Source organism: Mus caroli, chromosome 13, assembly GCF_900094665.2.
Source record: "Mus caroli chromosome 13, CAROLI_EIJ_v1.1, whole genome shotgun sequence".
In the NCBI taxonomy this organism is placed as follows: Eukaryota; Metazoa; Chordata; class Mammalia; order Rodentia; family Muridae; genus Mus; species Mus caroli.
In genome coordinates, this window is record NC_034582.1 from 92,313,015 (window position 1) to 92,322,994 (window position 9,980).

The following is a 9,980-nucleotide window of genomic DNA, read 5'->3' on the forward strand; positions in this document are numbered from 1 at the left end:
TATAGTATAGAATAGAGTTTATTCACAGCATGGGGAAGGGAGTTAAGAGAGTAGTAGAGACAGAGAAAGGCAGAGAGAAGGAGAGAGTAGAGAAGTAGAGGCTGGCCATGGCCATGTGGAGAGAGGGGAAAAGGGAATGGGAAGAGAGGGGGAGCAAGAGGACAAGGGGCAAGAGAGAGGCAAGAGAGAGGCAAGAGAGAGAGGAGGGGACAAGCAGCCCCTTTTATAGTGGGTCAGGCCTACCTGGCTGCTGCCAGGTATCTGTGGGGGTGAAGTCCAGACAGAATACCAACGTCTGGAAAGTGTAAGCAGGACTCCTCAGAAGTTGGGAAAGCAGGAAGAGGTTCTCCAGATGTTTGTGGTCTCTGCTGCTCCTAAGAAGCTCTGTCTCCAGCATGTCTTAGCTGACAAGCATGGTTGCACTCACTGGAGGGAGGGACTGTACACATCCAGCAGCTACTCCAGTTGGCTCTTGCCCTCCTGGAAGCTGGCAACACAACTGTGCAGGCTGCTTCTGCTTTAGTGTGAAGAGAACTCTGTCTCCTGTTCTCCCTGTCTGAGGTCCACTCTAGAATGACAGTCCCCTCAGAGGAGAGAGGTCCCCATGGCCTGAGCCCCCTGTACTGCAACTACACAGCTAGGTCACACCCACAGGGGGACATCAAGGGGCCACCACAGCACTTCTGGACCCTCTCACCACCCCACTCCAAATGCCAAAGTAGAAACTGAACATGTGCTTGTCTGGCCCTCTCTCACTCTGAGCTCCTGCTTCCCCTGGCTTCTCCCCTTCTTCCTCACTCAGGTGTTGAAATACCAAAAAGAATTACTACCTAAAACTTATTTTGACTTCAGCAGGCTTGGTGGCCTGGGGGTCCACTTCAGCAGTCCCAGGATAAGGCAAGGACCTCACAGAGGTTTCTACAGAGGCAGCATGGTGGCACTTTCCACCATGAGAGGGTCACCCCACCTGAATTTTTTTGCAATGTGACTTCCCAGCATCATAAACACGGAGTCTGGAGTAAGATCTGTGTGCCAGTCAGTTTTCACTCTATAACAGAGTACCAGAGGCAGGATACCTTAAAAAGAAAAGAAGTTCACTTAGCTCACGGTCTGGGAGACGAAGCATAGCACAGGCTCTAGTGAGGGCCCCTGCTGATTTCATCATGACAGGGGTTGCCTTTCTCTGTGTGTCTAGGTTTGTTCTGTGTCTCTCTTAGAAAGCCACCAAAATCCAATCATGGGGAATCCATCCTGATGGCCTGCTCCTCCACACATTGTGAAGTTAGAGTAAGTTTCTACTCTGAAATAAATATATAAATATCACACACACACACACACACACACACACACACACGCACACACACACACACACACATTTATTTGTTTGTTTGTTTCTTTGTTTATGTATTGACAGGTTTACACAGGTTCTCTCCTGCATGTGAATGAAAGTCGGAGGACAGCCCCTAGGGGCTGACTTTCTACCTCTACCATGCAGATGGGGGAATTGAATTCAGGTCCTAACCCAGCTGCAAGCCCCCTTTACCCATTGATCCATCTTGCCAGCCCAAGTCTTTACCTCCTAATGCCATTAACTCATGACTTACTGAAGTAAACTCCTGCTGGAGTTTGGAAGGCAAACCGTAGAACAGAGTGAGTTTGTGCGGCTAGCAATGCTTGGTGTTCAAGAACACATAGAAAAGTACTCGTCCCTTTGAACAGACTCATTCTAGCTCTAAAATGTTCCTGGTACACCCCTCCGCTCCAGCTCTGTGACCTGTAGCACACAGCCTCTCTTGGGCTCTTCAGCAGATGTGCCATGCCACTGGCACCCCCCCACCCCCGACATCCTGGAGTCTCTATCTACACAGGCTTCACCTCAGAGCTTCACACAACGGCCTCCTGGGGTCTCTTTACAGATATTCTTACCCCACCACACCTTGCCTGGCTCAGTTGCACTCTGTAACTGTGGAGCAAGACTCCCTCAAGCCCAGGAGGCAGTAAATGCTGGTCATAGCCAGTCAGCACAGAGTCAGTGCCCAGAGCTCAGTTCACTCTCCTTTTCATTCCATTCATAGCCCAGTCCAGGAACTGATACTATGCATATTCAGGGTGAGTTTTCTAACTGCACAGACATGCCCACAGGCCAAGCTAACCTAGATAATCCACTATTGAGACTCCCTTCCCAGGTGACTCCTGATTCTGCCAAGTTGACAACTGAAATCAGCCATCACATGACTCAACATCGTTAGTCATTAGGGAAATGCCGATCAAAGCTACTGCGAAAGACTACTGTGTGTCATGTGTTACTGTGTGTCGGGTGTTACTACTGCATTCATGTGTTACTACTGTGTGTCATGTGTTGAAGATTGGTGCTAATGCTTTGAACCTGTGCATCCAGATGCTGAAGGTCCTGGTCCCCAATTGGCTTTTGATCTATCAATAAAGATGTCAGTGACCAATGGGTGGGCATGGGGTGGGACACTGAGAGCTTCGAGGGTAAGATACAGGGAGAATTGGGAGACTCGGGCAGAAGCAGATGCAGTAGTGACAGGAGATAAAGTCAACTAGCCATGTGAGTTTTCAGGGAAATGACCATTGGACCTACAGTAGCAGTGGAAAGGTTTAGGAGTGCTCAACCTTTGAGGTAGCCAAGGTATTTTAAAATTAACTGCCATATGTGTGTGTGTGTGTGTGTTTTCCATTCGTGGATTCCAGATAGTTCCTGGGCGGGTGTACATGTGCAACCAGCCAGGAGCACAAAGCGGTGCAGCCAAAACTCACCGCAACAGTCATGTTGGAAAGTTACAGTCTATTTTTTAAAAAGGAAAACAAGTGTTGGTGAGGATATAGAAAACCTTGGACTCTCATACCTTACTATTAGTAGGATGAAGTGGTATGTCAGCAGATAAATGGATAGATATACTGTGGTATATCCATACGGTGAAATATTACTTGGCCATAAAAAAGGAATGAAGTGGTGATATATGCTATCACATGGATGACCCTCAAAAGGTACTAAACGAAAGACGTCCAGCATGAAAGTTTGTATTGTATGATTCTACTTGTATGAAATATCCAAAGCTGATAAATCCAGAGTGGCAGAAAGCAGGGCGTTGTGAGGAGCTGGGAGTGAGGATATAGAAGGGGGAAGTAGGGAATGATTGCTTCATGAGCATGAGCCTTTGTTGCAGGGGAAGGAAGTGGTGAATAGAGTGTGGGACGTGGACTAAATGCTAAGGAGTTTTCAGCTGAAAATGGCTCACTTAGGCTGGGCATGTGATTCATAGAACACGTTCTTACCATGCACCAGACAGAGGGTTCAACCCATAGCACCAGAAATAAATCATCATCATCACCACCATCATCATTGTCATCATCGTCACCACCATCATCATCATTGTCATCATCGTCACCACCACCACAAGATGGTTCCTTCTGATAAATAAAAAACAGAAATAAAACAGGAAGGATGTGGCTGCTCCTAGGTATGGAGGAGGTAAAGGCTTATGGTGGATAAAAGGGAGATAATAGTCAGAGGCAGGGACACCGGGGAAAGTCCAGAGTGAAGATGAGGCTGAGCCAGTCTGTGGGGTCTGGGGGTGGGGAAGGAAGAGACAGGAGGGTAAAGGGTAGACAGATGGGTAGGTAACCAGAATGGCAGGATTATGTAGGGAGGAGCCCCTGGGGAGCACCCTGCTCCTGGACTGTAGGGAGGATCCCCTGGGGAGCACCCTGCCCCTGGGCTGGAGAGTTCAGGGTAGAGAGCGGGATATGCCAGCCATCGCTGTAACTGGTAGGGACTGGAATGCTGGGAGAACCGGCAGCCAGGTCCACTTTGATATGTTAGTCACCTCAGTCACTTGTCCATGTGTCTGTGACATGCTCCAGCCCAACTCTCCCTCCAGCCATCTAAGTTCTGCAGTAGCATGCTCACAGAGGCCAGGCCTCTGCTGGGAGGCCATAGCCTCTGGCTCCACTCCCCAAGCTCCTGAAGACCACAGAGCTGACGGGTTAAAACAAACCTCCATGACCACAAGGTCACACTTACTCCTGACCATTCCTAACCGTTTGCTTAGCTTTACAACCACATAAAAACAAAGCCCTCAGTCACAAAATCCAACTTTGAGTCATTAAACAGGCTCTGGGTTATAAATGAAGACTCGTAACTTGAGCAATTCTACCTAGAAGTCTCAGCTTGGCCATTTTAAACAAATAACCACAGAAGGAAGTGACGATAATGTGTGCTTTGTTCTAATTTTAAAATGTGAATAATTAACTTTACAGGAGGAAAAAAAAAAAGCACAGACTTCAAGAGCAGTTCCATCCAATAAATGCCCAATTTGAAAACAGATTACAACTTTTGGCCCCAAAAGCCACCCTGATTAATCACAGTGGCAATTCACAGGTGACCAGTCAGTAAGGCAGACAGGTGACCAGTCAGTAAGGCACACAATTACCCAGGCCCACCCCCCTGCCCTCAATCATCAGACACTTGGCTGCTAGATCACACCAAGGCTTGCAGGGTTTGTAGTTTATGGAGAAGGCACAGAGACGGGGGTGTGGTGGGGGTAGGGGTGGGGGATGGGGGATATAATCCCAGAACTCTGAAGGCTGAGGCGTGAGAAGCACAAGTTCAAAGCTAGCCTGGGCAACATAGCAAAATCCTGTCTCAAAAATAAAGCAGAACAGAGCCTCCAAGGAAATCACATGCCGGTTTATTCAGAGGCTTCAGTGTACTATGAGGCCTTGAGGCTCCTAAAGCAGAGAGAGGGGGTATGGGAAATGGGAAAAAGGGAGAGGGAAGGGCTGAGAAGGAGGAGATGTACACACACACACACACATAATCACATATACACATACATACACATACATACACACAGAAACATACATATACATAAATACACACATAAACACATATACACATACACACACATATGCACACACATATCCACACATACACACACATATACACATACACAGATACACACATACATATGCACACACACATATGCACACACATATGCATACACATACACACATACACATTCACAGCTTCTTTGTTAGAAGTCCTGCGACCTTGAAGACATCCACTAGCTTCTCTGAGCCTCAGGTTCCTTATCCACCAGTACAAACAAGGCCAGCAGCTCCTAGCATTGCAGGTCTCAATAGGCAAATCCTGATGGTTCCTGGCAGGATCATGCCCTACCTTCCTTGTGGTCTGAAGCACAGACAACAGGGTCTAACCTGAAACACTGCTCACTTCATTTTGATGCTATAGCAGAAAAATGGGAACGCAGCCAATGGTATGTATGTTTTATTAAAAAACAAATTAAATAAAATAGCAATCCATGGTATATATAAAACTGTGCTTGAGTCCATAGCTCATGGTGGGGATGAATCAGAAGGGGCACCCAAGGGTGTGGCTGGGGCAGTTTCTTTTTCTTCATATCTAGGGGGCAGGTCCAGTGGAAGATGTCCAGTGTATGATCTCTCTGAGGATGAACCCTGCCCAGAAATGGTGTATATGAGCTCCCGTTCTCTCTCAGAGGCTGCTCCCTGGTTCTCAGGAGTTGGGGTCCTGCTGGAAAGAGAGAGAGCAAGATCATGAGGGGACCTGATGAAAATGTGTCAGCCCCTAAGCACTGGGCTTTTCTGAGTGTCATGCTCCCAGGAGCCTCAGCCCAGGCTGAGGAGCTGTCTCCTGTATATTACTTTGTTGTCGCTGCTGTGTTGAGACAGGTTCTCTTTATGTAGTAGTCCCAGCTGGCCTAGAACTCACAGACATCTGCCCACCTCTGCCTCCCAAGTGCTGGGATTAAAGGCGTGTGCCTCCACACCTGCCTGTTCTATTTTATAAATCTGCTGTCCATCCTTTCCCCGTATTTTTTCTTTTCAAAAATCTGTGTGAGACGTGGGTGGGGTGGGAGTGTATCATGGGGCATGTGTAGAGGTTAGAGGACGGTTTTCAAGAGTTGGTTCTTCTACTATGTAGGTCCCCAGGATTGAACTCAGGTCGTTGGCTTGGCAGCAAACCCTTGGGCCCACTGAGCATCTTGCCAGCCCCTTATCCCTTATTTTTCTTAGAACTGGCTGAAACCTTAAGACAGCCTGGTTCCTGCTGTCGCTGCCTTTGTCAGTGAAAAGGCTCTACATGGAAAGGCTCACACATCATATGTGCCAGTACCGGGGAACACACAGTCACTGTCTTCTAAGGGGAATACAAAATATGAGAACATATGCAAATAGAGAATTAAAACCCTAAACCCAAACCTTGATGGGAACACTGGTCACTGGAGAGGCTCCCACAGCGGGGGACTAAAGTTTCAATTCCACTCTGCTGCCATCTCAGTGGGCTGTCTTAGATACACAATTCACCCCTCCTGAGCCTCTGTTACTTTATAATATTCTGTTAATGGCAGTACCTCCCACCTAGGGTGACCATGAAAATCAGAAAATAACGTAAGCAAAGCCAGACCAGAGGTACACTACACTACAGCAGCTGCAACAGGGAGTTATCTGAAGCCTCTAGACATTGGTTTTAGGTTTGGGGAAGTTTAATCATCGGAGGAAAAGAAATACAGCATTCATTATTAGATGTCTGTCCACAATTGTCTAGTCTTTGTCAAGCTACACCAACATGTGCATTTAACACCCTGGTCCCCAACTCTCTATGTGACACTCACGAGCCTGCTCTGTCCTCTGCCCACCCCCTCCCCCCTCTAATTAGAAGACCTCTCCCTCTAATTTTGAGGCAAACAGGGGAGCTTCCTGCTCTTCTAGTACCTTGAGGAAGAGTTCATATCCTCTGGTCCCTTCACCAGGCTGAACACCCACTCTATATGAATGGTGAGGTTCTCTTCGATCCCCAGGGAGCTATTGAGTGATGGCAGCTATGGGCACCAAGTCCCTAGAGTCTATCTTTTAAGATAGCCAGGGCTACACAGAAAAGCCCTGTCTCTGAGTAGCATCTATCTCTCATCAGTGTTCCTCAAAGCTCTGAGGCCCAGAGAAAGAAGGGGTCCAGCTGGGCCAGGTCAAGGTATTCTCCATTAGACTACTAAGATCCTTCTGGACATGTTGAAGGTCCTCTGGGGCCCTGGACCTCTCTGCCGTTGGAAGCATCGAAGCTCACAGAGCAGTGGCCTGCAGCCCTCGTTGCAGCTCCCAGTGGACAGTGCACAGATGGGTAGCTACAGGAATGATAAAGATGCTCAGAGGTTTCCTAGCAACTGCTCGTCACTCAGCCTCCGAGTGCCCAAGGTTTTCCGACTGAGTGTGAGCAGCGAGGCGGGATCTCGGACATGCCACCAGATACACCCAAGCCTTAAAAGCGACACTGGCCTGGATTCAGGCCCAGGCCTGGAATGACTACACATGCCCACTGGTGACAGTCAAAGGGACTTCTTACCCGTAGTTAAAAAGGCTGGAATAGGATGGTGGGTTTTCAATCTGGTGCAGGCTGTTAGCCCCGGGAGATGGAGCCGCTGCTGAAGACTCAGGAAAGTAAGGTGGTGGAGGGGGCGGGAAGATTATCACTGAGTCACCTGTGGAAACACACAGCCACAAATTAGAAAACAAAGTCAAACACATTTAATGGCATCCATCTGGCCTCCCCCATAAAAGGTCGAAACACCCTTGAGTGCGCTGGGATGGAGAAGTGGGCCTGCGACAGTTCCATGTCAGGTAAACCAGGCTGGGTTGGGAGGGGATGCTGTCTAACAGGTGTTTCTGTTTGGGGTGATGGGAAAGTTCTGGAAGCTGATGCTGATGAGAGTGTTGCAATATTTTAACTGTATTTAATAATATGAGATTGTAATTTTTCTGTTGTTTTGGTTTGTTTTTGTTTTTCCGAGACAGGGTTTCTTTGTGAAGCCTTGGCTATCTTATAGACCAGGCTAGTCCCAAACTCTGAGATCCACCTGCCTCTGCATCCTGAGTACTGCGATTGAAGGTGAGTGTGCCACCAACTGGCACATTGTATAAGACAGTATTGTATTGAACAGTCAAAATAGAGCTGGGTGGGTGAAGGAACGGGGATGGCTCAGTCAGTAAAGTACTAGCGTCAGAAGCAGGAGGACCTGAGTTCAAGCCAATCCCTGCACCCAAGTAAGACCCTGGGCAGATGGTGTGTGTCTGTAACTCCAGCTCTGGGGCAGTAAGTGGGAGGATTCTGGGGGTGGGGGGGTGGCTAGGCAGCCTAGTCAAATCAGCAAATCTTTGGTCACAGCTGGAATCCTCTTAAAAAATAAGGTACATAGTGACTAACAAAGATACCCAACATCAACTTCTAGCCCACATGCGCACACACATGTGTGCAGGTGCAGATGCATATAGACTCACTGAACACAAAAATGCATGCAAATTAAAAAGTTAAATGAGTACATTTTGTGTTGTTTTGTTTGAGACAGGGTCTCATTACATAGCCCTGGCTGACCTAGAGCTTGCTATGTAGACCAAGCTGATCTCAGACTCACGGAGATCCAACACCCCCACCCCCACCCCCACCCCCACCTCTTGAATGCTGGAATTAAAATATGTGGGGTTAGAAACACCACACTTGGCCCTAAACTAGTACATTTTGTGGTTCACACAGGTCACCACATTTTAAAATAAGCCGGCCTATAATTCAGAGCCCTGAGTTCTCCCGAGGCAATATAGGCTGGGCCTCTAACAAGCACGACTCAACTAAAGCGGCTGTGTGAGGCAAAATAGCACACTCCGGCAGATTCCCAGGGGTGTCTTCTGCTGAGAAAGTTCTTCTCGCTTTCTCGTGAGAGTCTTAATTCATCAAAAGCCAGGTGCTAGATAAAGTGCGGAGTTGCTCAAATACGGTGCCCATGGCAATGTGCCACGCCCCTCCTTCACCCTGGCTGCACAGGCATGATCAAACTAAAAGAAAGTTTGGGCTTGTATCTGCTCACTCTGAACAGAGCCCCTGTCTTCCAAGGAAAAGGGACAAGAGACCAGAAACAAGCTCCAATTTGTCCCCGAATTCCAGTCCCTTAGAATTCCAGCTCACGGCACTGTCGTTGCAACCCAGCATGTTCTAGACAGGGAGAAACACTTCTAACACAGGACTCGGGAAGGAAGGACTCTGATAGGCTGGCCCCACTCATTTGCTGGCGACCAAGCCAGCATGGCCCCGAGCAAACTCAGACTTCTCTGGCCTCAGCTCCTACAGCTGTCAGCTGCAGCTTAACGGCACCTGCCATGAAGGACAGAAAGGACAGGAAGTGGCCACTTGTGTCCAGTGTTTAAGCAAACTCTCCAGCCTCCAATACCTGGGGAAGGTCCCTTCATGTCTATCACCAGCTAAGAGCATGTATTTGCCTGATGAAGAAACACTTCCAACTGGTGCTCTCTGCGCCTGGCCAGCCTCAGCCACTCCCCAGAGGCCACAGAGATGCCCAGAAAATGAATGACCTCATGAAACCCTGCTTTCCTACAAGGACCCTAACCGATTCATCACTGATGGAAACCTGATATACTGGAGGAGAGATTCTCTTTGAATTCATCTAGTTGTTAGCTAGGGGGTGGCTGCAGAGATGGCTCAATGGGTTAGAAGCACATACTGCTCTTTCCGAGGCTCCAAGGTTAGTTCTCAGCATCAGCACCAGCATCAGGCAGCTGCTCACAACTGCTTAAAACTCCAGTTCTAGGGGAGTCACCCTCTTCTGGCCTCAGGAACCCCTACTCGTGTGCGCATGTCCCTAAACACACACACACACTTACTTAAAAATAAAATACATCACTGCCTTAGTCTGCTAAATGACAGTGTTGCTGGTGAGAGAAGAATTCCCACAGGGCATACCACAGGCGGGGACAGCAATGTGTGTGTGTGTGTGTGTGTGTGTGTGTGTGTGTGTGTGTATGTGTGTGTGTGTGTGTGTGGTGGTGGTGGTGGTGGTGGTGGTGATAGGGTATCTGTGTGCTCAAGTATGAGACAGAGGAGTTGAGAAAAAGAATCTACACCAGCCCTA